Source organism: Microtus oregoni, unplaced genomic scaffold (assembly GCF_018167655.1).
Source record: "Microtus oregoni isolate MIOR12 unplaced genomic scaffold, Mior012 000009F_ref0000495, whole genome shotgun sequence".
Lineage (NCBI taxonomy): Eukaryota > Metazoa > Chordata > Mammalia > Rodentia > Cricetidae > Microtus > Microtus oregoni.
The window spans coordinates 15268351-15293917 of record NW_024543068.1 but is presented as its reverse complement, the minus strand read 5'-3'; the positions used below and the strand labels follow the sequence as shown (position 1 = coordinate 15293917).

Below are 25567 nucleotides of genomic sequence, written 5' to 3'. Positions count from 1 at the left end.
CAAAAACTAACAGTAATCCCAGGGACTATTCAGTGTTAGGTAAAGTAATGGTATTGTAGACACACAAGGACTTCTACCTTCATAAAAAAAAAAAAAAAGACAAAAAATACCTACTAGGTAAAAAGCCTGTAGAGGCATTGAGAATACCAACACAAGTGAGCTATGTGCTCAAGGAGCTGTCTTGTGGGGGCGTTAGGCTGGGGAGAGGAAGGCATTTTGCGGGGCGGGGGTGGAGATGAGATTTTACACAGGAAGGTTGATAAACTGAGTACATGGTGGACATTTAGAAGTAGGGAGATGCACTAGCATCCACAGTACCAGAGCCTCTCCGGCCAAACGCGTTCAGCTCGGGGATGCAGGTCTACAGGAACCTTCCCGTCTGCTCTAGCCTTCCCTTCCCCACTGCTAGGCCCGGGGCAGCGGAGGAGGCAGGTGAAAACTGCACCCGGCTGTAGAGTCGTCATGGCAACCAGAAGTTCCGCGGTCCTCACTAGCCTGCTACCACTTCCCCCGGCCCGAACTGGGCTCTAGTCTCGCGAGACTTGCCTGAGCGCAGAACCCAGCCGCGGTGATCTCACCCGAGACTGAAGTAGGGAGGAGAGGAGGGAGGGAGGGGAGGGATGGGGCGGGGAGAAGGGCCAGTGCAGCGCCGCCACCGCCGGCAACTTTGTGAGCGAGTTCAGTACGTGCGTGAGCGAGTGAGCGGAAAGTCAGTGCGGCGCCGAGTCCCGGGGGGGAGGGTCGGGAGGGGGGCGGGTGAACCTCTGGGAGGCCGCCCGCAGCGCGCCCATCGCCGCGGCTCCCCCGGCCTCCCTTCCCGCGTCGCCCCTGCGCGGGTCCTCCAGCCCCCGTGGGCAGTTACCTGTCCCCTCCCCCGCGACCACGCAACTCCCCCCACACCGCGCCCAGCGCGGAGCCACGCAGCCGGGACGCTCCCTGGGCGCCGCGCGCTCGTTCCCGGGAGCCGGCGGGCGGGATGGGGGGCTCGGGGGCGCGAGCTGGGGCCCGGGCGCCTGCACAATAGTTGATGCCCGGGGACTGGTTACTTCGGCCCCCGCGGCGCCCGGAGCGCGGCCGCTGCGGGTCCTCCTCGGAGCGGGGCTGGGGGTACCGCGCTGATCCCGCCCCCGCGGCCCCTACGCCGGGCGCTCGGAGCCTCGGATTCTCCGCAGAGGAGGCGGCGAGCGAGCGCGCCCCGACCGTCTGCACGCTTTCTCTTTCTCCCCAGGGAGAGCGCGCGGACGACGCGCCCGGGACGCGCGGCAGCACCGGGAAGCCCAGGCCAAGCGGTAAGTGGCCCCGGGGGCAGGGCTGGGAGTGGGGGGCGGGGCGGCGCTGCTGACAGCCCCCCTGTGCTGTCCCTGACTGGAGATTCGCGGCCCCGTAACAGGAGGCTCGTAGCCGCTGAAAGTTTGATTTCCGATTTGGTGGCGTGCTGGGGATCGCGATCCCGGCGGGGGCGAGTCTGCGCTCCACCGCGCCCGGCGCGCGCGCACGTTCTCACCTCGGGATCCGGATCTGCTCCCCTAGAGAGGCCCGGAGCCCCGTGTCCCCGCCTGGTGTCTGTGCTCACCCTGCGGTTCTGGGCTCCTTGGAGCGACCCTTCTCCATCCGTCACCTGGTGAGCGCTTGGCAGGTGTGCTGGAGGGAGCAAGGCCCCAGTGAGTTAATGGTGGGGAAGGGAGACCTTTGGCTGCAGTTTCGAGGGTGTTAATTTCCTCCTTGGGGGGTTCTGGGGACTGAGATCCAGGGATGCTTCAACCTGCGTTTCTTGGAGGAAGTAAACCTTCCGAGGGTCGGAGAGGCGTGAGGCTGCATGAAGAACTTTTTCTCTCCTTGCCCTGTCCAACTTCGCTCCTGACCTTAAAGGCAGCTTGCCAGGATCGTAAATCGCTCCGTGGCATTTCGACGTGGGCAAGCAGTCGCGTTGGGCAGGTTGAAATTTCATCGCGGCTCACCGTGTCCAAAACCAGAGGCACGGGAAATAGCTAGCTTTCAAGGAGGTGGTGTGCTAGATTGCTGGCATTCCTCTTGGAAGGGGAAGCATTTGGGGACGGTAGCTCCTAGACTGCCTTGGGTCTTTATAGATTTGATTTTTTTTTTTTTCCTGACGGCTGGTTGAGAGGCAGTCTTCGCTGAAATTCATACTACCTGGTACACGATTATGTTTCTAAACTCGGAGCCAGTGATGCGATGCAAATTTCAGAGGGAGGTGTCGACTTTCATCAGGTTCCAGGTCTATCTGGATGAACTGGGGTTGGCGTTTCCTCTATAAAGCGAGCCTTTCATGTTGAAACTCTGACTCAGAGTCTTAAAGCCATTCTCTTTTATACGGGTACTCTGTGGGAGTTAAGTGTCAACTTTCTCCTGCTCTCTCCAATGGAGTATCTTCCAGTGCAAAGGTTCTTTGGCTGGGTGTTTTGGACAGCCACAACATTAAGTCTTACCGAATTGCTCCTGCAACCTCGTTCAGGGACAGGAATGATTTTTCCTTGTCTTGCTTTAACGATTCTCCCATATCCCCCTTTCTTTTCCCTGAAAGCTGCAATTAAGCTGCCTTTACCAGGATGTTAAAAAAAAAAAAAGCTGATAGGATTATGCAGAGCAGTTAAAAGGTTTAACTAAAGCAGTTTATGGTCACTGATGTGTCCAACTGTGAGGTGACAACCCAGTTATTAACTAGAATATTATTACTAAAGCATTTTCCCATGAAGTAAGTTATTGATATTAAGGCATTACCAACAGTGCTTTAAATGACGTGGGTGATGGTTTGAACATAAATGTTTGGGGCACAGCAAGACGTTCAGAGTTCTGTCTGCCTTCTCTGTCACTGAAGCCTTTTTTTCCCTTATCTCAGTAAAGGACTCTTGAAATTGGCTATCATTAGTTAGATTTCTTCAGTCGACTGAGGGACCGGGATTAGCAAAGTGGCCAGAGACTGTCAGTAGGTGTAGCTGTGAGCTGCTCTGCAGTTCCTGGGGGCCCTCAACTTTTAGATTTGACTGTCAAGCAGTGGTAGCTGTGACTCCGTTCTGTGGAAGGCCGACTTGAACTCTTGGTAGTCACTCCTCAGAACGTCACTAAAATGACATCCTGAGATTAATTTGACTTGAATTTTCAGTGTCATTCCCTGGCTTTTTATATTTATTCATGTTTGCCTTGAATTACGTATGTGATAGTGGTACAGTCTTCTCACTTGATTTTTTTTTTTTTTAAGCATCTTTTAGAAGAGCTTCCTAACAACTATCCACATGTTGTAGTTGGAGGATGGCTTGAGATGAGCAGTTACATATTCTGGGATCTTGGTTGACTGAGTTAAGGTGTGCATATGCTGCATGTGTTGTATTTTTAGTTGCAGTTTGAAGTTTGAAATCAATGACTTTTTTAACAGTCTCTTAGAGCGCAGACTGCAGCGTGAGTGGAACCAAACTCTGAGATCAGATTCTTGGCTAGTGGCAGGTTTATGTGGTGAACAGTGGGGCTTGGTGTCTCTTGCCTATCTATATTTTTAGTACCAAAGGTCCAGTCATTGCACAAGTGATAGGGCTATCATGAAGGTTTTCAGGGTTACTTCTTAGATTTGAGCATTTTGATTCACTAGTCAGATTGGATTTTTGCCAGAAAGACAAAATACTGCCCTCCCCCACTCCAGTACTTGAACTCTGACTGAGCACACACATCCCCAGTGCTTGGAGCACCCCTCCCATGCTTGAACTCTGATGGAGCAACTCCCCCCCCTTGAACTTTGAGCACACCCCCCCCCCTTGGAACTCTGATGGAGCACCCCCACAGTACTTAAACTCTAGGAGCATCCCCCCCCCAGTGCTTGAACTCTGATGGAACAAATTTCTGTTTTGTTTCACTTCACAGAAGCTGATTCTGAAGATCTGAAAAATAAAATTTTCCCGTATTTGTAACCCTTTGAGCCTTATCAGTTAGTTTCTCTTGGTTTCTGTGGCTTCGGTGGTGGGCATGATCATTCTTGGCCTTAGGGAACTATTGGTCTCAGGGACTATGGGTACTTCCATATCTTTGGGTATGAAGATACCCCTATGTCCAGGTTTTGCATATGTGACAGTTTTGATTTTTCAGCTTATTTAAAAGGCCTGAAATATTTGTCTTCAGAAGGTGTGGATTTCAAATACTTTCTGGTGGGGGGTGATCTTAAAAATAGCTGAACCCCTTTCTTATCTCCCTGCCTTGTGCTGCAGCTTGAACACACGGTTGTGTGGCAGCTTTGCTACAGTACTCTACCAGAATGTGTGTATAAATACCTTGTAACTAAAGTCTCATTTGCAATTGCATCTTCTTACCCTTTGATGAGCAGATTCATGGGTGGCTGAAAGGAGTTGGAGTGTGAATCCTTTGGTCCAGCTTTCCCAGTTTGCAAGTGAGGAGCTCCAAGCCTAAGGAGTTGACGTGATTTGTAGGTTATAAAACTAGATTTAGTCAGATTCAGGGTAAGTAACCTTCCTGATTCCAACACGCTTCTCTGTTCCACCTTTTGTTCTCTTTGTACTATGTTGAAGTTTGTTTACTCTTCTTTCTCAAACTGAAGTGTTCAGTGATTAAGGGAGAAGCACAACTGAAGGGAGTACAGCTGCGTTAAGGTTGAAAAGCTATGGAGATGGATCCTGTGTGGTGTCTAAGCTTTGGAGTTGCAGATAGCTGAGTTATGGGAAAAGGAATCCTGAGTTAAAGTTTCTGCACCGTAGAGCATGGCGGCTTTATTATTACTACTGAGATCCCTTTATCTCTCAGTGTCCTGGTGCTCTTTAGAAAAGTCAGAGTTTCTTGTTGTCCATCTTTTACTTAAGTTCGTTTGCAAAAGAAAGGGGTTGTTTCTGGAACAATGGCAACTTTTAGTTTGTCAGTCAGCTACGTGGACCGGTTGCACGGGTGTCTGCTGGGGTGGGGGGCAGTCGAGGTGTGGGATTGCAGACGCAGCAGGTCCTCTCTGGGAAAGCCAGCGGATTTGTGTGGGACCGCCCTACTTCCCCTGGTGTGTTCTGAGTCTGGAGAAACAGAGGACGTTCTGGGGTGGAGAGGGAAAGCATAATGTTACTGCAGGGTTCGCAGAGATTGTGTTCATATCTCTTAAGACTGACAACCCAACCCAAGCAAATCCCTTCTGCTTGTTTGCACGTTGGAAATTGGCCTCATGGCATCTTGCTTTCAGTTGTATACCTCAATAATTAAAAACAAAAATACTTGTATGTTACTTTGTTTTCAGATGTACATTTAAGTTGATTATTCCTAACTGATAGCTCGTTTTTTTTTGTTTTGTTTTTTGTTTTTGTTTTTTCAATGAGTTTTTGTAAGTGAGCAATTCCCCTGGTTCCTATTCTCCCTCTCTCTAATGTAGGTGGGACCGAATGACACAATATAGTCTACTTTCAGCCAGGGACGGAATGACACAATGTAGTCTACTTTCAGCCAGGGACTTTGCCACCAGGAGGGTAAGGATAAGCATCTGAGTGCATCTTTTGAGGAGAGAAAACTTGGCCTTCCCTTTGCATCCCTATCCTCTTTCTCCATTGCCTCTGTCTAGATGGAATAAGAGGACGCCAGATGTAAAGAGATTTTCTTTTGGGACAGGGTCTCACTGTGTCACCCTGGCTGGCCTGGAACTACCATGTAGATCCGTCTGCCCTTGGACTCACAGACCTGCCTCTGCTTCCTGAGTCTGGGAATGAATGTGTTTTCTTGCAGATCTAGAGAGATGATTCCAAAATGGCATGGAGGCCGTGAGGGTCTTGGTGGTGCATTGTAAAGAAGGGAAGCTGCTGCTTCTGGAGGTCTGAGAGAGAGCTTCCAGCTGATGGCTTCTAATTGGTTACTTATGCTACAGTTCTCTCTCTAATTAGATTTGTAGGATGCCTAACTTTAAGTTGTGGGAAACAGGCAATTACATAATGGTGGATTGGAGACTAAGCTTTAGAGGAATGCTGGCTTAGAGATGGAGAGAGGCTGGTTTTCACAAACAAAGGGTCACGCAAGACGGCTGTGGCTTTAAGGACATCCAGCCACAGTTTCCTGGGTTTCCTCCTTGCTTCCTGAGTGACCTGAGTGAGCCCTTTAGGAAGTGTGAACAGGTGCGGCCATTGATTGTCTTTGTGGTTCCTTTAGAGCCTTGCTTCCTTTTGTAATGAGTTCTGATCTCAGAAGGTAGCTATTGAGAAATTAAAAGCAGAGGGCTGTGTGCCAGCTGCTCATGTTCCTGCAGCCTGGGACTCTACCATGGTCGGATCTCTGTCTGTCTCTCTCTCTTCTTTCCTTTCTTCTTTTGTCTCCACCTCCCACCTTCACCTCTTCCAGTAAAAGAGATTGAACTCAGCCTCAGTAGTGGTAGGACACCCACAGCCCTGATGGTGTCCTTTACCTTAGCCTTCTAGATTACCTTTCTGTGATTAATGCTTTTGTATAATAAATGGTAGGATCTCACCCTAGTGTATTCTAAGGCCCTTGCATTTTCTTTCCTGCACTCAGAGAAGCAGTTGGTAGTGAACTGTCTTCAGGGGTCTTTTTATTAGTAGGTACCTATAAGGATGCTCAAGATTTTGCTGTCTTTCACTCTTGAGTTACCGCCTGTGTGTACCTACCAGGACGGAATGGAAAGTCAGCATCTTCTCCTATACTCATAAAAAGCAGAGCTGTGGGCTCCTGGTCTAGAGGACTTGCTTAGCCTCTGTGAGGCCCTGGGGTCCATCTCCAGCATTCCTGCTTCCCCTCCCTAAAAAGCAGCTCAGTTATGACTCCAGAACTTACATTATCATACTGCTTGTCAATCACCCAAAGACTTTGAGAAATCACCGGTCTGCTCTTGAAATGAGGGTCTGTGTGGAGCTGGTCAAGTTTTCCCTCTTCCTAAAGCTCCACTGAAGACTCCAGAGGATTTCACTAGTTTGCCTACTGGATTCTAACGTTCTAAGTAGCCAGTGGGGTGTGTGTGGGTGTGTGTGGGTGTGTGTGTGTGGGTGTGTGTGGGTGTGTGTGTATGTGTGTGTGTGTGTGTGTGTGTGTGTGTGTGTGGTGTGTGTGTGTGTGGGTGTGTGTGTGTGTGCGTGTGTGTGTGTGTGTGTTTGTGTGGTGTGTGTGTGTGTGTGTGTGCGTGTGTGTGTGTGTGTGTGTGTGTATGTGTGGTGTGTGTGTGTGTGTGTGGGTGGGTGTGTGTGTGTTTGTGTGGTGTGTGTGTGTGTGTGTGTGCGTGTGTGTGTGTGTGTGTGTATGTGTGGTGTGTGTGTGTGGGTGTGGGTGTGTGTGGGTGTGTGTGTATGTGTGTGTGTGTGTGTGGGTGTGTGGGTGTGTGTGGGTGTGTGTGTGTGTGGGTGTGTGTGCGTGCGTGCGTGCGTGTGTGTGTGTGTGTGTGTGGGGTGGCAGTGGCAGTGATGGGCATGTGACCCCCTAGCTCAGGTGTTGGGAGAACTGTGCCCAAGCTGGAGTGTAGTTCCTAGCCCTGCCTCCAGGTAGGGGAAACCCTTTGCGACCTCAGTTTCGTTCTCATCTTCAAGCATAGGGCCTTCGTGACAGTGACGGGTCTATAAGGAAGCCATGTTTCAGCGGGTAAGAGTCCTGGAGTGTTTGCTCTGTGTCTCTCTGTGTGTATTTGTATGTGTGTGTGTTACAGATAGCCTTGTTAACAGTTCATGGGTGAAGTCTAACCTTGCTTTGGTGGGTAAGGTAGCCCAAAGCAGCTTGGGTGTGTTGGGGGGGTAACAAGGAATGCTGCGGCTGGAACATCACAGCGAGGTCCAAGCTCGAGCAGGATAATTGGGTGGGTGGGTGGGTGTTGGAAGATGCTTGGTAGGTGACTGTATTATGGCTTGCTTTTTCCAGAGTGCCTTTATATGCTTTTTGGATCTGTGTTTGACAGCCAGGTGAATACATGTAGTGATGTAGCATTCAGAGGTCATTGAAATTTTATTTTGGACAGATAGAGGAAAAGGAGAGCCCCCACCTCCAATCTTCAGCAGAGTTTTGTTTATTGAAAAAGTAAGTTTGAAAGAGATCTAGAACCAACTGCCTACAGGTAAGGGCCAGGCGAACCAATGGCGTGGCTGGGACATGCCAGTTCAGTTTGATAATTGTATGGGCCACTAAAACAGTGTGGTAAGAACACATGCGTTAAATTCACGCTTCCGTGCACTAGAGCTTGAGAATCGAGACAAAGTTTTACCGCTGAGTCTCTGTATATCAGACAGCTCCCACTCCCTCCCGTCCCAGCCCCTGGCAACTGCCGTCTTTCTGTCCTTCATTTTGACTACCTGGGGCATCACAAGTGTTTGTCCTAAAGTGACTGGCTTATTTCTCTAGACAGTGTCCTCAAAAGTGACAGTATGTAGCACATTCAGAACTGCCTTTCTTTTTGGCTGACTCTGTGGGCTGTGTTGTTCACCTCTTGGCTGTCCTGAGACTTTTTTTTTTTTTTTTTAATTGGTTTTGTTTTTTAAGACTGGGTTTCTCTGTGAACTCCTGGCTGTCCTGTGAACGCGCTTTGTGGAACAGACCAGCTTCGAACTCAGAGATCCTGTTGGCCTAGGCAGAGTGCTGAGATTAAAGGCAGGAGCCATTACCGCCTGCCTATTATTTTTCTTGTGTTTTCTAAAGATCCCCTTATCATCTCAGTGTCCTGCTGCTCTTTAGAAAAGTCAGAGTTTCTTGTTGTCCGTCCTTTTTCTTCCCTTAAGTTCATTTAAAGGAGGAAGTGAAGTGATTTAAATGACAAATGTGAGTGAGGCTATCTATTTGCATAAGAGCTGAGTTCCCAGCACTTCCTGCCTTGCCAAGGTGCTCAGAGTCCTGTGACTTGAAGAAGAAGGTTCAGAAGGGGCCTTGAATTGATTGTGAAGATTGAATGTGCACAGGCACACAGAAGTATAGAGATCAGAGGTCAGCCTTGGGAATTGTTCTTCCGGTGCTGTCCTTTTTTATTGATTGATTGAGACAGGTCTCTCACTAGTCTGGAGCTCCAGAATAGGTGAAGTTGGCTGGTTAGCGAGCCCTAGGGAATCTGCCTGTATTGACCTCCCTACCACAGTTGGCTCTTCTGTAGGTTCTGGGGATGAACCCCAAGTCCTTGAGCTTTATGACTGAGTTATCTCCTTAGCCTCTCCGTGGGTATTTATTCTCAACACCAGTGTTAACTCTTCTCATAGCCTCATGGTAAGGGTCTTTAGTGAAGTCGCTAGAAGCTCTCTGCAATATTTTTTTAACACTTATTTTTGCATGTTTGACTGCATGTATGTATGTGCACCACGTGCATGCCTGGTGCCCACTGGTGCCAGAAGAGGGTGTTGGATTCCCCAGGGAATGGAGTTACAGTCCAACTCTGAGCTGCTTTGTGAATGTCAGGAACTGAACCCTGGGCCTCTGGAAGAGCAGTTTGTGCTGTTAACTGCTGGGTCATCTCTCCAGCCCTTGCGAATTTACCCATTTAGCAAGGGCTGCCTGTTTTACTTCCGACACAAAACAGTTGAAGCTGTTTATTATGAAAATAGTCCCTTATTAAATGTTCTTTATGTGGAGGAGAAAAGAGACAGTTTTGTTTCCTGGTTTCCAAGGAGATAGGCTTTGGCAAAATTTATTTTATAAAGTGCTTTTCTAATTAAGAAAACTAAAAGAAACTGCCTGTAATGTATCTTGGCTCCAGTTTCCCTGAGGACCCAGGGGTTCCAAGTCTTGGTTTCTCCCACTCCCACATTCACTCCATTCCAAGAGAACCCAGAAACCTCCCTGGTTCTGGGTAGTACTGGGTTTCACTGTCAGCTGTTGGAAGAGTCATAACCTCCTAAATTTTGAGTCTTTTGTTTGCTCATTTAACAAGTCTATTGTCATTGTAGTGTACCTGCACACCAAAACCCTCTTCTTTGGGGGTGGGCTGGATTACAGTTCCTTTAGCACCTACTGTTGATATTGTAGGAGCTAATTGTTGTAATTAGTGAGATTTAAGGCTTTGAGTGGTTGATACTAGAAACATTTTTGAAAGCTTGGAAGAAAGAGATTTAGATTTTTTTTTTTTGCTTTTTTAATGGAAAATTCTGTAATGGTTAGTGCTTTAGGCATTAGTTTCATTCTGATCCAAAAATTATCATTATTTAGACTTGCTCTGGAAGGTTTCTTTCCAAGGTCATTTCTGTGATGACACTTCTAAGTCCTTCAGCCTTTTTTCTGTTCCTAGTGTCCCCTAGAGACTCATCCGTATTCCTGTGGTTGGGAGGGTCTAATGCGAGAACCCTGTCTCCTCAGTGCTCTGGTCTGAGTCTGAGAGCACTACTTGTCTGTACATGGTGCTCCTAAAATGTGGTCATCAGATGCAGGCACAGTGGAGGTCTCAGTGCTTTGCCAGTCAGCTTGGCATTTGCCTGTGCTACCAGATAGTCCGTGTTCAGGCTGCCCAGTACAGTGGTTCTCAACCGGTGGGTTGCGACCCCTTTGGTGACCCTCTCTCTCCATAAATATTCATGTTATGATTCATAATAGTAGCAACATTACAGTTACGAAGTAGCAGCAAAAATAATTTAATGGTTGGGAGATCACAACATGAGGAACTGTATTAAAGGGTCGCAGCGTTAGGAGGGTTGAGAACCACTGACCTTGTGGGAGATTTTGTGTCTTTGTAAAGTTAGCATTTCCATTTTAATTTGCTGTTGGGAATCCAACATAGTATTGATTACACATTAAAAGATTCAGTTATGCTAAGTGAAATGTAAGGATTTCCTCCCACGAGGGAGGGCTGTCTGTTGGCTGCTGTAAATCTGGCCTCGCTGTTGCAGAGAACACTGGAAGGCCTGTTCCAGCCTTGGCTCTGCTGTGTGTCACATGTGATTCTGGCCACTCTTCCAGTTACTTGGAGGCTTTGTAGATGCAGGTGCCCTTTCTGTCAGAGGAGTGTCAACAGGCAGCTCTGGGTGAGGTGAGATACCCTGGGAACATTTCTCTACAAAGCTGTGTTTTTAATTATTTTTTTTAAATTTTATTTTTTATGTGTATGGGTGTTTTGTAAACACTTATATCTGTGAGCCACATGGATACAGCACCTGTGGAGGCCAGAAGAAGAAGTGTCGGATTCCCTGGAACTGGAGATAAAGTTGTGAGCTGCCGCATGGGTGCTGGGAATTAAACTCGGGTCCTCTGGAAGAGCAGCCAGTGTTCTTAATCACTGAGCCATCTCGCCAGCCCCTAAAGCTGTGCTTCAGAGGACAGTGTCTCTGAACAGTGGTTCATAGAACCAGGAGGGTGTGGGTGGAAACAAGAGGACTATGATAGCAGAAGTGGGGTGATGAGAAGAGCCAGGGCTCTGGGTGTGTCCGTAGGGCTGACCTGGTTTATTGGGGAGATTGGTGTGCCCAGCAAGTGTGCAGTCAGGGTGACAGTGTTTTTTGCCTGAGCAGCTGGTACAGTGGAGGTGGCGTGGACCAAAGTGGCAGTGACTAGAGGAGCAGGTTTGGTTGGGGAGTTCAAGTTCAGAGTTGATTTGTACATGTTGAGTATGAGGTGCATGTTGGCATCAAGTAGGCAATGGGCTAGTGCGACCGCGCTCACAAACTTGCATTTCCTTATCTGTGAAATGGGGAAGTATCTACCCTTCTCAGAATTCTGGAGATGAAACTGCGGCAGAAAAGACTGTGATAGTTCTGTTTGTGGGAAGAAGACCTTCTGCCATTTTATAGACTTAGGGATGCTGGAACTGCTTAGCTTATGGACTAGCATGTTCTGTGGCTGACTGGTGAGAGGTTAGGTTCTCTGGGATGCATTCTTGAGGCCTAGACAGCTTCCTGGGGGAACTTGGTATTTTGGCTCTTTAGGCTGTTCGAGAGCTTCCTTCTGCATAAAACCAGGCAGGCTACTTGGGTAGTTGTGTGCAGAGCTGCCTCTTAAGAAACATAGCTTTGACCAGAGCAACTTCATTTAAATGGAAAGATTCCATATTGGGGAAACATATCATTTCCCAGATAGTTTATTTTAGGCCTTCGTAAACTAGGTAAGTTAATAGTTGATGATCTAATAGGGCATATTTATTAGAAAACATAATTTTGAGTGAGGTAACCCAGATACAGAAAGACATTTATCACGTAAGTGTTTTTTAAACATAAAGCAAAGAAAAATCAGCCCACAAATAACAATCCTAGAGAGCCTAGATAACAATGAGGATCCTAAGAGAGACATACATAGATCTAATCTACATGGAAAGTATAAAAAGACAAGATCTCCTGAGTAAATTGGGAGCATGGGGATTTTGGGAGAGGATTGAAGGGGAGGGGAAAGGCAGAGAGGGGAGCAGAGAAAAGTGTGGAGCTCGATAAAAATCAATTAAAAAAAAGAAAAAAGTTTAAATTAAAAAAAAAGAAACTCCATGTTTCTCAGTTCAGAATGCCTTATTGCATATCTCTCTCTCCTCTCCTCTCTCTCTCTCTCTCTCTCTCTCTCTCTTTCTCTCTTTTTGGCAGATGATATGTAAAATGTTTTTGGACCTATTGGTTTAAAATTTAAGATAAAATAAAGATGTTGAAAGTACCAGCCCTATACTTTGATAAATAGCATTTTGAATTTATTAGATGTGTTTTGTTAGAGGTAGCTGTATTTCCTTACAATCAATACCTTCCCTTGGGGCAGAGAGGTAGCTCCGAAGTTAACAGTTCTTACAGTGCTTTCAGAGGACTGGGTTGAGTTCCCAGCACCCACATGGCAGCTCCCAACTGTTCCTAATTTTAGTTTTGGGGTCAGAATTTGTCTTCTAATGTCTCTGGGTTTCTGCAGTCATGGGCTATGCATACTAACATGCAGACACACATGTATACATAGAATAAACATTTAAAAAATAATTGATACTTTCCCGCTGCTTTAGACAAGAGGTGGATCAGGGTTTGGTTCTTTGAGGTCAGGGACCACAACTATTGATGAGTTGGGTGCACTCAGAATGATATGGCCACAGACTATGGCGATATACCTTGTTATTCTCAGAATTGGAACTTCAGTCATGCTGGACTTGAACTCACTCTGTAGCCCAGACGAACCTTGAACTTGGGATCTTTCTGTATTTCCTCCTGAGTAGTTAGAACAACAGGTATTGGTCATACTGTGTGTGCCCATTGCAGGTCATGGGATGTAGAGAGAGATGAAAGTTACACTGGAGGGTCTGGTCATGTCGAGTGTTAACTATAGGTGTGCTGTTGTTGGAGCACGGGAAGAGGAGTGATGGCTTTAAATGAGGGACAGCATGGAATGGTGAGGTGTCTTGGGAGCAGAAACTATTTTGGGTGCTACCTAGTATTAAGCAAGAAAACCTTTCTTTTTGTTAGACTTTTGGTCACACCCTCAGATTAATTTTTAAAAATGATTTTAATTTGTTTTACGTGCATTGGTGCTTGCCTGCTTGTATGTGTCTGTGAAGCTGTCGGTTCCCTAGGAACTGGAGTTACAGACAGTTGTTAGCTGTCATGTGGGTGCTAGGAATCAAACCCAGGTCCTCTGGAAGAGCAGCCAGTGCTCTTAACCACTGAACCATCTCTCCAGCTCCTACATTCTCAACTTTATAAAAGCGTCCATTCATCTGCTTAGTAATTATTGATGTACATAATCTGTTTTTTCTGGAGTTGACTTACTGTACATTACTTTCAAGAGCAACAAAAGGTGTACAGTATAATACTGACACAGTTACCGAGAAGCCTCTAGCCTTTCTGTGTATTAAGAGTAAAGGATTTAGAGCAGTTGTAAGAATCTGCAGGGAGTGATTGTCATCTTTTCCATGCTTGTTTCCCCTTACAAGGAGCTGATTTAGTCCCCTTGAAATTTCCTTTTAGGCTTCCCAGATCCCCTGACAGTTGTAGCTTGTGTGTAGCAGCGTCTGTTGGGGAGACACTGTCTAACTGTCTGAAGTTACAGTGCTTACTTATGTATTCCCAAAGGTTTTTCTTACAACAACCTTTTTGCATCATCACTTACTGTCCTGTTTTCCCATTTAAACGGTTCAAGTCAGCGTTTTCTGGTGTATTCCTAGAGTTGTGTGACCATCTCTCTCTGTAAACAATTAGGACACTTTCCATGGCCTAGAAAAGACCTCCAAACCCATCTCTTCCCACTCACCCTATCACTACTGCCTTCTCTCTTTATAGACTTGCATGTTCTGTGTGTTTCTTGTAAATGTAAGCATGTAGTGTACCATATGTGGTGACTGGCTCCTGCTCCCAGCTCCATCAAATCACTTACTATTATTATTTCAAGAAAGTAATAATACTCTTTTCAAGTATGCAGCTCTAACTATCCTAAAACTCACTCTATAGATCAGACTGGCCTTGGGCTCACAGAGATCTGCCTCCTGCCTCCCGAGTGCTGGGATCAAATCTCCCCAAAGCACATTGACTTTGGTGGTACTGTTACAGTCAAAAATACAAAGTTCCTGTGTGCTGATGCAGAAGCTGCAGCCTGTGCTGTGACCAAAGAAAAAGTCAAAAGCTGCCAGGTACTGCATATGTGGGAGAGTGAGCCTTGGGCCTTTTAAAACAAAATAAACCCTCTCTGGGCCTAAGCCCCGCCTGTGTACAGTGTGTCCTGACTGCGCTACTGACTTGCTGCTCCTTGCCTTGCTTCCACTTTGAGTTTTCCAGACTGTCATTGAGGCTTCCCTCCCTTCACCTTGTCTGATCCGTGACCACACCTGTTGTGTGTGTCCCACGTGGTGTCTCCCCTGTCCCCCCATGCCCCTCCCACCCGGTAAGTGGGTTTAGTGGCCGAGGCAGTCTCCTTCACACCACTGCATTCTGACTAACATCACCCTGCACGTGCCTCCCTGCAGCAAAAGTGGCTAACATGCTGTGTGCAGCAAACCCACACTTCTCCTTCTGTGACTAGCCTGGTGCCTCCTTTCTTTCCTGTTTATGTGATCTCATTGTCTTCTGCCAGAATGGCTTTGCATTCATATATATGCTGGGCTTCTGTTCTTTCCGTTCGTAACCACTCTGCTTCCTTTGAGCCTTTGTCTGTGCTCAGTTTTAGTTGCATTTTCAGGTTTCCCTTTCTGTAGTTTAAAAAGGTTACACAGTTCCTGACAGCCTTCTTGCTTTCAACCCCTTCTTGCCATGTAACCAGGCTGGCCTCAACTCCTCCTCATCTTTCCACTGCCTGTGGAATGTTGGGATTATAGGTGTGTCCCTCCACTCCCAACTTGAACTCTAGTTTACTTTGAATCTTTCTCATCCTGTAAGACCCAGCTCTTCAGTGAGAACATCTTGGCTGCTGTAGCTCATCCTGATGTTTCCTCCCTGCAGCTGACTTTGCTCTGTTGTCTCTGTAAATCCCCAGCATGTCCTAAGTACAGTGTTACCATGGTAGAAGTCAAGAGAGTAAACTCCTGTCCTTGCACATTAGAAAGGGCTTTTCCAGTCGAGCTACCTGCAGATACGGTAGGCACTCATGCCTGAGAATTCATCCTGGGCTGGTTCATTGCAAGGGACGTTCAGACTCCACATGAGGGTCAGTTGGGTGAGTGGGTCTCGGGCCCCTGTGGAGTGTCGGAATTGCTTAGGAGGCATTGTAAGAGCACAGCCTCCTTTTCCATGCTGGATGTTCACATTGAAGCATCTCTGAAGAAACTTGGAAACTTCACAGTCAGATGATGCTCTTCTTCCTGAAAGCCCGTGAGCATCTCATTGATTGCATTTGTGTTTTAAGACCATGTATAAAGGTTTTGGTTTTGTCTGCTTAGGTCATAGAGCCTAGAGTAGCGGGGGATGCAGATGGCTTATTTCTTTCCGGATATACCTTCTTAGAAGATAGGGACCGTCCTCATTTCACATGTTTCTTTATTCACCCCAGAATGTATTAGCCTGCTGTTTACTGGTAGGACTTGTTACTGTGTGTTGTTTTATCCAATTATCCTTACTAATCTTTTTGTCTGAAAAGGAGCCACCTAGTGTTCAGTTGTTTTACGGCAGACGCCTGTTGCTTCCTAGTCATAGGATTAACATTGGCTATGATAGTTGAGGACCCCCTTCATGTCACATGGTTCTTAATCTTTCTAGCAGGCCTGAATGATAGATGTTAGCACTGTGACTGGGGACCATGCTGCTGAATTCATGTGACAGGATTCTTTCCTGGGTCAGAATGAATTGCAGCAGCTATATTGCAGTGGTGCAGCCATCTCTTGGGAATAGAGTTGTCTCGATGTGTTTTGGTTGTGTGAATACCGTGTATTTTCCTGTTGAAAATACCAGAAAGGCTGTCTGCTTATAACAGGGTACGCATGACCACCCAGTCAGCTAAACTAGCAATTTGCTTTAAATACTTGTACTTGCTGAGGAAACTTGCTCCCCACCCATCTCCAGTGAAAGGCTAGCTTCCTAGTATAAGTTTGAAGTTGGGAATGCAGTTCATAATTAGTTCATGTTGTCCCATGTGTGAATGTGTGTATGTATGTATATGTATATACCCTTGTTGATGACCGGAAGTTCTCAGAGTTGTCACGTGGTGTTCTCTGACTCCCAACTTTAGCTTGCCAATGTGACTTCCACAGTTAGTATCTTTCACCAGACCCACCAGCAGGTTTGTCCTACGTTAGATGGGTACAGTGAACCCTTAGGAGACGAGAACCTGAAGCTTGGGAACTTCCCAAACACTCCCTTCCTTCTGCTGCTGGCTGCAGTCAGAACTCGCAGGCACTAGCCGACAACATGTAGGTGGAAGGTGAAGAGAGCAGATGTCTCAGACTTCAGGGAAAGCTCTTGGGTATGGATTGACTTTCCTGCCTTCAGGGGAATCAGGGCCACTAAATGGCTTCTCTTGGTCAGCTGTGTTCATCGAGGTTGGGAGCAGCCTCACAGTGGACTTGTCCATGCTGCAGAAACCACAGCATCGGGTCGCACAGTTTCTAGCATGAGCAGCTAGGTGGAATGTAAATAATTAGAATTGTGAGAAGCAAGCTTAAGTCCTAACGGAATTTCTAATAAGGACAGTTGTTGTTGTTGTTTGTTTTTTTTTCCTAGAAAACTTTCTCTTCTCAGCCCAGGTGAGACAGAAACCTTGAGACACTATTTCTGCAGTGAAGTGCTTGCTTTCTCTTCTTGCTTTGTGGGTTTTGATGTGGCTGCTGTCTGTCATCCTTCATTGACTTTCTGTCATGCTACCATTAACTTAGCATCTGCTTTGTTTGGAAATGAATGTCTTTTAAGAGCCTGGGGTATGATAGAAACATACACAAGCATACAGAGAGTTAATAGAAGCAAAATGATTGAAAATACAAAACCAGGTGTAAAACACAGTCCTGAATTCTAAGAAATGTGAATTCAGTTGACAGTGAAGAACTGAAACCACTAGGCTGGGGTGCGGTGAGAGAGGACGCTAGCACAGGCTGGGGTGTGGTGAGAGAGGACGCTAGCACAGGCTGGGGTGCGGTGAGAGAGGACACTAGCACAGGCTGGGGTGCTGTGAGAGAGGACGCTAGCACAGGCTGGGGTGCTGTGAGAGAGGACGCTAGCACAGGCTGGGGTGCGGGGAGAGAGGACGCTAGCACAGGCTGGGGTGCGGGGAGAGAGGACGCTAGCACAGGCTGGCTTTGGGGAGAGAGGACGCTAGCACAGGCTGGGGTGCCGGGAGAGAGGACGCTAGCACAGGCTGGCTTTGGGGAGAGAGGACGATAGCACAGGCTGGCTTTGGGGAGAGAGGACGCTAGCACAGGCTGGCTTTGGGGAGAGAGGACGCTAGCACAGGCTGGGGTGCTGTGAGAAAGATGCTAGCACAGGCTGGGGTGCAGGGAGAGAGGACGCTAGCACAGGCTGGGGTGCAGGGAGAGGAGCTAGCACAGGCTGGGGATCTGTGAGCAGTACAGGCTGGGGTGCTGTGAGAGAGGACGCTAGCACAGGCTGGCTTTGGGGAGAGAGGACGATAGCACAGGCTGGCTTTGGGGAGAGAGGACGATAGCACAGGCTGGCTTTGGGGAGAGAGGACGATAGCACAGGCTGGCTTTGGGGAGAGAGGACGATAGCACAGGCTGGCTTTGGGGAGAGAGGACGATAGCACAGGCTGGCTTTGGGGAGAGAGGACGATAGCACAGGCTGGCTCTGGGGAGAAAGGACGCTAGCACAGGCTGGGGTGCTGTGAGAGAGGACTCTAGCACGGCTGGGGTGCTGTGAGAAAGATGCTAGCACAGGCTGGGGTGCAGGGAGAGAGGAGCTAGCACAGGCTGGGGATCTGTGAGCAGTACAGGCTGGGGTGCTGTGAGAGAGGACGCTAGCACAGGCTGGCTTTGGGGAGAGAGGACGCTAGCACAGGCTGGCTTTGGGGAGAGAGGACGCTAGCACAAGGAGCCCCTTTTCCATCCTATACATTTCTACCATGGGCTCCACATGTTTGCAGAGTCCAGTGTGCTCACGTTTTACTGGGGGGTCAGTTCTCCCAAGCAAATGTTTGAGACTTCTTTTTCATATAAGTCAGTCCTAGAGATTTTCTACTTTCGACTGTTAGATAAGGCTTTTTGGTGGTTTAATAACAAGTCTGGGCTAGTGTTATCTTAATCCTTTCTTTGCTTTAGTCTTATTTAATCTTAGGGCAAAGATTAATTTTGGAGGATATTGTTAAACTTTGGTGTCTGAGCAGGGCCATGGTATGCCTTCCGATGGCAGAGAGCCCTGATGAGACTTAGTGGATTCAATTCCCAGTAGCAGGATGTTTGCCATCTTGTTCCTGCTTCGCCAAGAATGGAGCACTGGGTTCCCTGAGCAGGTGCCTTGTCTTGAGGGAAGACTTGCTGTTGACTGCTTGCTCTAGAGAACAGCCTTTTGATCTCTCACCCTTTCAAATGCTCTGAGGGCAGTGACCCAAGCCAGTTAAGTAAGGATGAGCCATGAGCACAGCTCACCGTCAGTCTCCCAAGTCAGCCAGCACCCGAACAGTCATTGTTTGCTCAGCACATACTCAGCTGTCCTGGGCAGGGGTGGGCTATGGGTGATCCCTGCACTGAGAACTGTGTCCTTAAGATGCTTGAGCTAGTGAGCCCTGGAAGAAGGAAGGCGGAGGAACGCATTTGAGTGGCTTTCTTTTGTCATAAAAACAGTACAAAGGCCATGTGGAAAGTTTGGAAAATACAGGGAAAGTATGAAGAAGAAAAAAGCCGACATCTTTGTACCACACAAGGCCCAGTATTCCACTGCCATGCTTCTGACCTTAAAAATGGTTTCCTGACCAGGCCATGGCGTGCAGGCCTAATCCCTGTGGCACTCAGGAGGCAGAGGCAGACAGATCTCCATAAGTTCAAAGCCAATCTGGTCTACAAAAGCGAATTCCAGAAGAGCCAGGACTACACAGAGAAGCCCTGACTCGAAAAACTGGCCTGAGTGGCCGGGGGGGGGGGGGGGGGGGCAGGAGGAGAGAAAAAGGCTTCCAAGCCAGCAGACCCAGAGCTTTGTCCCCCATACAGGAGCCTTGAGGTGCTGTCCGCTGGGGGAAAGGGAAAGTGTCTCTGGGGAAAATGGTGTTTTGTTGGGGTGTCTGTTAGGTGACTGCCTCCAAGTTCTCTGGAAGACAGACATCAGGGAGCAAGCACAGACTGAGCAGGGCTGACCATAGGCTTCCCTGTGGGGCTTTTCTGAGCTACACATGCATTCTAAAGCTTCAGGAGATGGCTGCTGGCGTTCCAGATGCTTTTCTCAAACGTTCACTTTCCTTGGCGTCTGCTGAAGAAGTAAAACAGTCATCTCTTGAGAACAGGATGTGAGACATTTTAACAGTTGTAGTCTGTCCGTGGTTTAAGGTTGGGAGAGTTTATGTTTGGGGAGGCTAGCAAAGAAATATTTTTTTTTTTTTTTTTTTAAAATGAAATGTCTGGTTTATTACTGGGTTATCATACAATTAAAAAATAAGAACCCCCATCATATTAGAAAAACACAGTATCACATCTATAAGTTAATTTTTAGAAGTATTTTCCTGGTCAGTGTTTGAAGAAATATTTTTTAAATGAATATGTGTGCATGTACTTGCACACACATACAGGCACCCATACACACCACACCACCATTCCAGTCAATTATAAACTAGCATTTTTCACAATATACCTATCAGATGTAGGAATTTCCATTTTATAGTGTAGATGTAGAAATGGTTTCAGCTGCTGAGTTGCATGTGTGAGTCACAATTCTGTGTTGGGACAGGGACGTGCAGATGGCTTACAGTCACAGACTGAGTTCCACTGCACCCCTGTGGTTTTTCACTTCCGAAAAGAGGACAGTGATGATGGGTACTCATAAGTGATTGAAAAGGTGATAGAACAGGAAGGCTTTTCCTGGGTGTGCGGGAGTGGGAGTGGGTGGAGGGGTAGGAAATGTAATCTGTAGGGTGGTTGAGAAAGGAATGGTGGAGGATGAAGAGCGGGTGGTTTAATTTTGGGTAGGATTGGCAAGTGGCTAGAGGTTAAGAAGCCAGGATGTGTACTATATGGGAGATATTTGTTTCTCTTTGCGTTCTTAGTTCTTTATCCACTTCCTTAACTGTTGAAGCTGTCCTGTGTGCAGGGCATTGTGCCCCAGATTCAAAAGGAGTGATCCATGTCCATGAGATTAAGCCCAACTGATAGATAAAATAGATCTGTTTTGAGTGCCAGGGTAGAGGAAATCCAGGCAAGATTTGACAGAATACAGTAAAATGATTCTGTTGTGTTTGTTTCTCTTACTAAGCTTTGAGGGCTAGGTCTGTGCCTTTTGGGATGCTGGGTTCCTAAAACCTAGCTTTAAATGCACCCCGAACTACTAATAGATTAAAACCTGATGTAGAGTTTATGGATAAAGTATCTTTTTGTCTATGGGAATAGGAACCCTCAAGTCTCCTTATATGGAGACATCTGGTGACAAGTTCTAGCTTACTGGCAATTCTGGAAATTGGGCTGATGGGTACTGAGAAGTTGAGTTACAGTGGCCATTTTGTTTTGGTATTCAATCATGACTGAAGTTGTGTAAGAAGATTCTGGTGGCCTACATTTTTTGAAAGGCACCTCATGAAGCCTGGAAAAAGGATGGCATGTTTCCAAGGCCACCAGATCTATAAAAAGAAGTGCGGGAAGCCCCAAACAACAAAATTCTGGTTGGATGTATGGGTGTAAATAATGCTGATAGACAAAAGCAGGGCAGCTTCTAAAGAAGACATCAGAACAGGGCCCCTGGGAAAGAGGCCAGATTTAAAGCATCTATTAATATGCAATTCACATGCTGTGTAATTAGCCCAGTTGCTTCTGGTGTTTTCACACCTATATGCAGTCATCACAGTTAGTTGTAGGAGATTTCATCACTTCAATACAACTTCTTTAGTTTCCAAACCCTTCCATGTCCTTCTGCCCCTCAGTCCTAGGTAGACATTAATGTATTTTCTGTCTATACAAATCTGCTCATTCTAGACGCTTTCTATAAATAGAAAGCATCATGATATGTGGACTTAAATGACTGGGTTCATCACATTATGGTGTTTTTAGGGGTCATACATGTCTTTGAACTTGTTAGGGAAAGTCATTTGAATGATGGTCAAAAGAGAAAAGGGAATATAATAAATATGAAAATAACAGATAAACTCAGTTAAAAGTGTCTCAGGAAAGTTGTGTTTAGTGTGATCATTTAGATCTTAAGTGTTCCCAGAGGCCTTAATACATCAGGTCTTTTGGGAAGCTGTGGAGCCTTTAAGAAGGTAGGACCTGTTGGGAGGGAGTTGAGTCAGTGGGGGTTGTCCTAGAAGGGATATTAGCATGCTGGCTGAGATCCTAGCAAACAACAACTCTAGGAGCACCTTTGCTCCCAGCATTTCCTGCCACAGTTCCAAAAAGCAAGGAGTCTGTCACCAGTAGACTGAGACAGAAACTGTCCCCTCTAAGCTCTGTGTCAGGTGTTCTGGGACAGCCGTGCAAAGCTACATGTTCAGTATGGCCTATGGATTGTAGGAGTAAGACGGAAATTCTCACAGTAGTTTTTAAAAACCTTGTAAGTGTAACTAACACACACATACACACACACACACACACAGAGAGAGAGAGAGAGAGAGAGAGAGAGAGAGAGAGAGATCATAAAGATACAGCTCCATAGAGGGATCGGAAAGTAGGTAAGTAGGCTTTAATACTGTGAGTGGAGGGGGTGAGTTGGAGAGTTGGAGGTGGGGAGCTGCAGAGGTTGTTGGTAGTGCCAGAGTTTCCTTTTCCCCTCCCTCCCTCCCTCCCTCCCTCCCTCCCTCCCTCCCTCCCTTTAAACATTTTTCTACTCAGACCTCTTTTTACCTGAAATTTGTTAGCGCCCTCAGATGATCTTTATGTTTGCATATGTAAAATAGGTAATGGAGGTCAAACACGGGACAGCAGGTTATAAAGAAATTGATTTTAAAGCAGCTCTTTGGTACGCATGTAGTTTTGCTGTTTATTAAAGACAAAAGCAAACTGGAGTAATGATGTGTTTCTTTTTATGTGAAGAATTCACTCTTGCCTGAGGATTTGCTGTTATAGGGCAAGGGCGTCCTCAGATTCTCAGAATTGACTGATATCCCTGCTCTCTAGTCCCCAGTGCTGACAGTTCATAAATGCCTAGGACAGCATGGCAGAGATATGTTCAGGGCTGCTTCAGAAATGGTTGGGAACTCTCTCCCAAGCTATACTTTCTTGGCTGTTTTTCATGACACTCAGGAAAACAGCCGAATTAGTTAGTGTCTTGTTGCTGTGACAAGTGCCTGACAGAGGTAGTAGCTTGATGCATCAGGAAGTCATGGTGTGGGGCAGCTGGCCACATCACACGTTGCTGCTCAGTCTACCCCCCACTCCCCTTTTTTAGTTCAGGATCTGAGTCTGTGAGATGGTGCCACCCACCTTCAGGGCAGGTCGTCTAGTCAGTGAAACCTCTCAGGAAATGGCCTCACAGACGTGCCTAGTGCTGTGTCTAAGTGCCTCTAAATCTGTTCAAATTGGCAACAAGGATTAACATCACAGCAGCAGACAGCAGTTTTTAAAAGTCAAACATTCTGGCACAATACAGTCCACAGATACACACATTTAAATGCTAAGGAGTAATGTTAGGAAAATATGAAAAGTCTTTGTTTTCTGTAATTAAATCATTGTATTTCTGTCAGAGCGGGAAACTTTGTATGTCTAGTGAAAACACTGCAGTTTATACCAGCATGATAGTGGTAAACACTTTGTATTCTATGAATGTTTGATTTTGAGTTTTTTGGTCATTGTGTATTCAGAAACTGCATTGTTGTCAAATGTTTCCTGTGGGGCTGCGGCTCAAATTTGAGTGCTGTGTTATAGAAAAGAGCCATTTGAATGCCCAAAGAACAGGAAGCACGCATTATGAGATTACCGAGCAACCTTTTAAGTTGTGCGTGTTTGCTTTATGAAATAGTTAACAAGTTCTCTGTCACTTCTCTTAGGACCTACATTAAGTGCAGGTTTTGTCTGCACACCAGCTTCAGGACTCACTGTAGTATTTATTGTATATTTTTCATTTTGATGTTATTAATAAATGGGTATCATGTTCTTAAACTTGAGATAAGATTAAGATGGGGGTTGGAGGGATGGCTTAGTGGTTACAAATCCTTGCTTCTCTTGCAGAAGACCCGGGTTTGTTTCCTACCACCCACATGGTGGCTTGTGACTGTCTGTATCCAGTGCCAGGGGATGCCATTTCTCTTCTCCAAGGGCTTCTGCACACACCTGGTGCACATATACTCAGGCACACATACTTACACATAAAATTGAATAGGTAAATATTTAAAAGGATTGATTAAGATTATGGCATAAAAATAAGATACAAATAAGTAAAAACATTTAAAGTAGGCTGTTGTGTCATGTCTAGCCTGGAAATAACTTAATTTCTGGAGTGAGAGCCACAGAGTCAGTCAGGCAGCCAAAGGACACATATGGTCGGTCACATGTCATCACTGTCAAGCTCAGGTTCATTTCAACAACTCACCTGCCTCAGCTGCTAGGACACGATTGTCTCTTAAAGGTTGGTGTAGACAAATTCTGAGTGTTCTCAGATCAACCATCTTCTTTGTAGGGGATAGTGGAGCTCTCATTCCCCCCTCCCGCCTTTTTTTTCTATTAGGACTGATGGCCAGTGTTCTGTGACGTGTTTGATGAAAGCAGTTTGGGCCGGCAGGTTTGGGGAACCCCGTCCCCAGTAACAGGGCAGCACTGCTCTGAGGGCCTCTTGGCCCTGAGCTGGGGCGAGCTCACATGAGCAGCGTTGTCTGCAAAGCTTTGCTGATGCTTATGTCTGCTTCCTGTTGAGTCCAACACCTCTCTGTAGTTAGTTGGCAAAGCCTTCTGCTGGAGTGTCGGCATTGGTGACTGGCGTCAGCAGTTTGTAAGTGCTCCTTCAGGACGGGTTGCCTTTGAGTATCCCCTGAAAACTACTCCACATCATTTCGTGGTACAGAGGAGTCGACTGCTCACAGACACCAGTGTCCTTTGGAGGATTTTGTCCCTGTTGCAGGGAAGAATATTACTAACAGCCGAATCTGTTTCCTGGCTCTGCCAACTGATGTTAATGGAACCTGATTTCTTTATACCAGAAAAGAATTTGAATGTGTGCGATTGCTCCTTGATATTTTCAGTCTGCTTTTAGTGTAATAGTGTCATGTTTTAGTTGTCTGATGTGTCAGTGGTTATGTGATTATTTTTCCCCTGAGGGATAGGGAAATGAGTGAAAAGCTCTCCGCTGCCTCGTGAAGTAAGCTATGCCTTGGCACAGAGTGCTGATCATTTGGCTCACATAGGCATTAGATCACCTTGCCTGCTACTTGGGAAGGTTCCGAAAGTGCTACCTAACCCTGCAGGATTCTCCATCAACTCGAAGTGGTGTGGGGAGTGATGCATCTTGTTTCCTGTTCTCCTATGTCTTGCCAACTTACTCTCACCACGCTCTTTATTGATAAAAAATTAGTTAGCCCCAAACCATTTCCTTCTCCCCGCATGGCAGAGGCGATGACATTTATGAGAAGGTACATAAAAGGGAAGATTTGGAGTGCTGCTGTGGGTGTGAGCCACAAAGGACTGGAGATAGAGGGGAGTGCCCCGTGCATTTCCTTCCCTATCAGTTCTTCATCTCTGGGAAGAGTGGGAAGGACGTTTGTGCACATATTGGTTAGGATTTTAATTGCAGAGACCAGGATCTACCAGTGTAGACAAAGTGAGTTATTTTGTTAAATTTCAAAGGGAGGTAGCTAGTTTAGCAAAGGATTTGAAGGGCTAAAGAAAGAGACTGGCTGGATGTTGTGGTGCATGCCTTTAATCCCAGCTTCGTAGCTGCAGAAGCAGGCTGATTTCTGTTAGTTTGAGGCCGTCTGACTCCCAACACAGCAAGAGGCCAGCCAACACTATATAGTGAAATCCTACTGCAGAATAAATAAATAACAACAACAAAGACTGCAGACTGAATCCTCGACAGGAGCTATTGTCCAAATGGCCTATGAAGGAACTACATTGGTCAGGGTGCCCCAAATTCGAAGCTAGAGCTAGAATCCCTCACTCAGCCCAGTGGACACTGTACACCCTCTGCTTCTCCTTGTGACTGTTGTGAAGGGGTCCCACAGGGTGTGTGTGGTTGGAGGTACTCAG

General features: G+C 46.7%; 1 protein-coding gene across 7 annotated transcripts in view; it reads left to right on the top strand.

Annotated features, from left to right (window-relative positions):
- Window positions 1-627: 627 nt before the first annotated feature.
- The window catches only part of Sipa1l1 (signal induced proliferation associated 1 like 1), a 288200-nt gene continuing 263260 nt past the window's right edge, over window positions 628-25567 (top strand). For 3 of the 7 annotated variants that reach the window (XM_041658470.1, XM_041658472.1, XM_041658465.1), the window contains exons 1-2: window positions 628-709; window positions 1229-1289. The gene's annotated coding sequence lies outside the window, so the exon portion shown is untranslated. The other 4 variants (XM_041658469.1, XM_041658467.1, XM_041658466.1 and 1 more) reach the window with 4 other exon arrangements.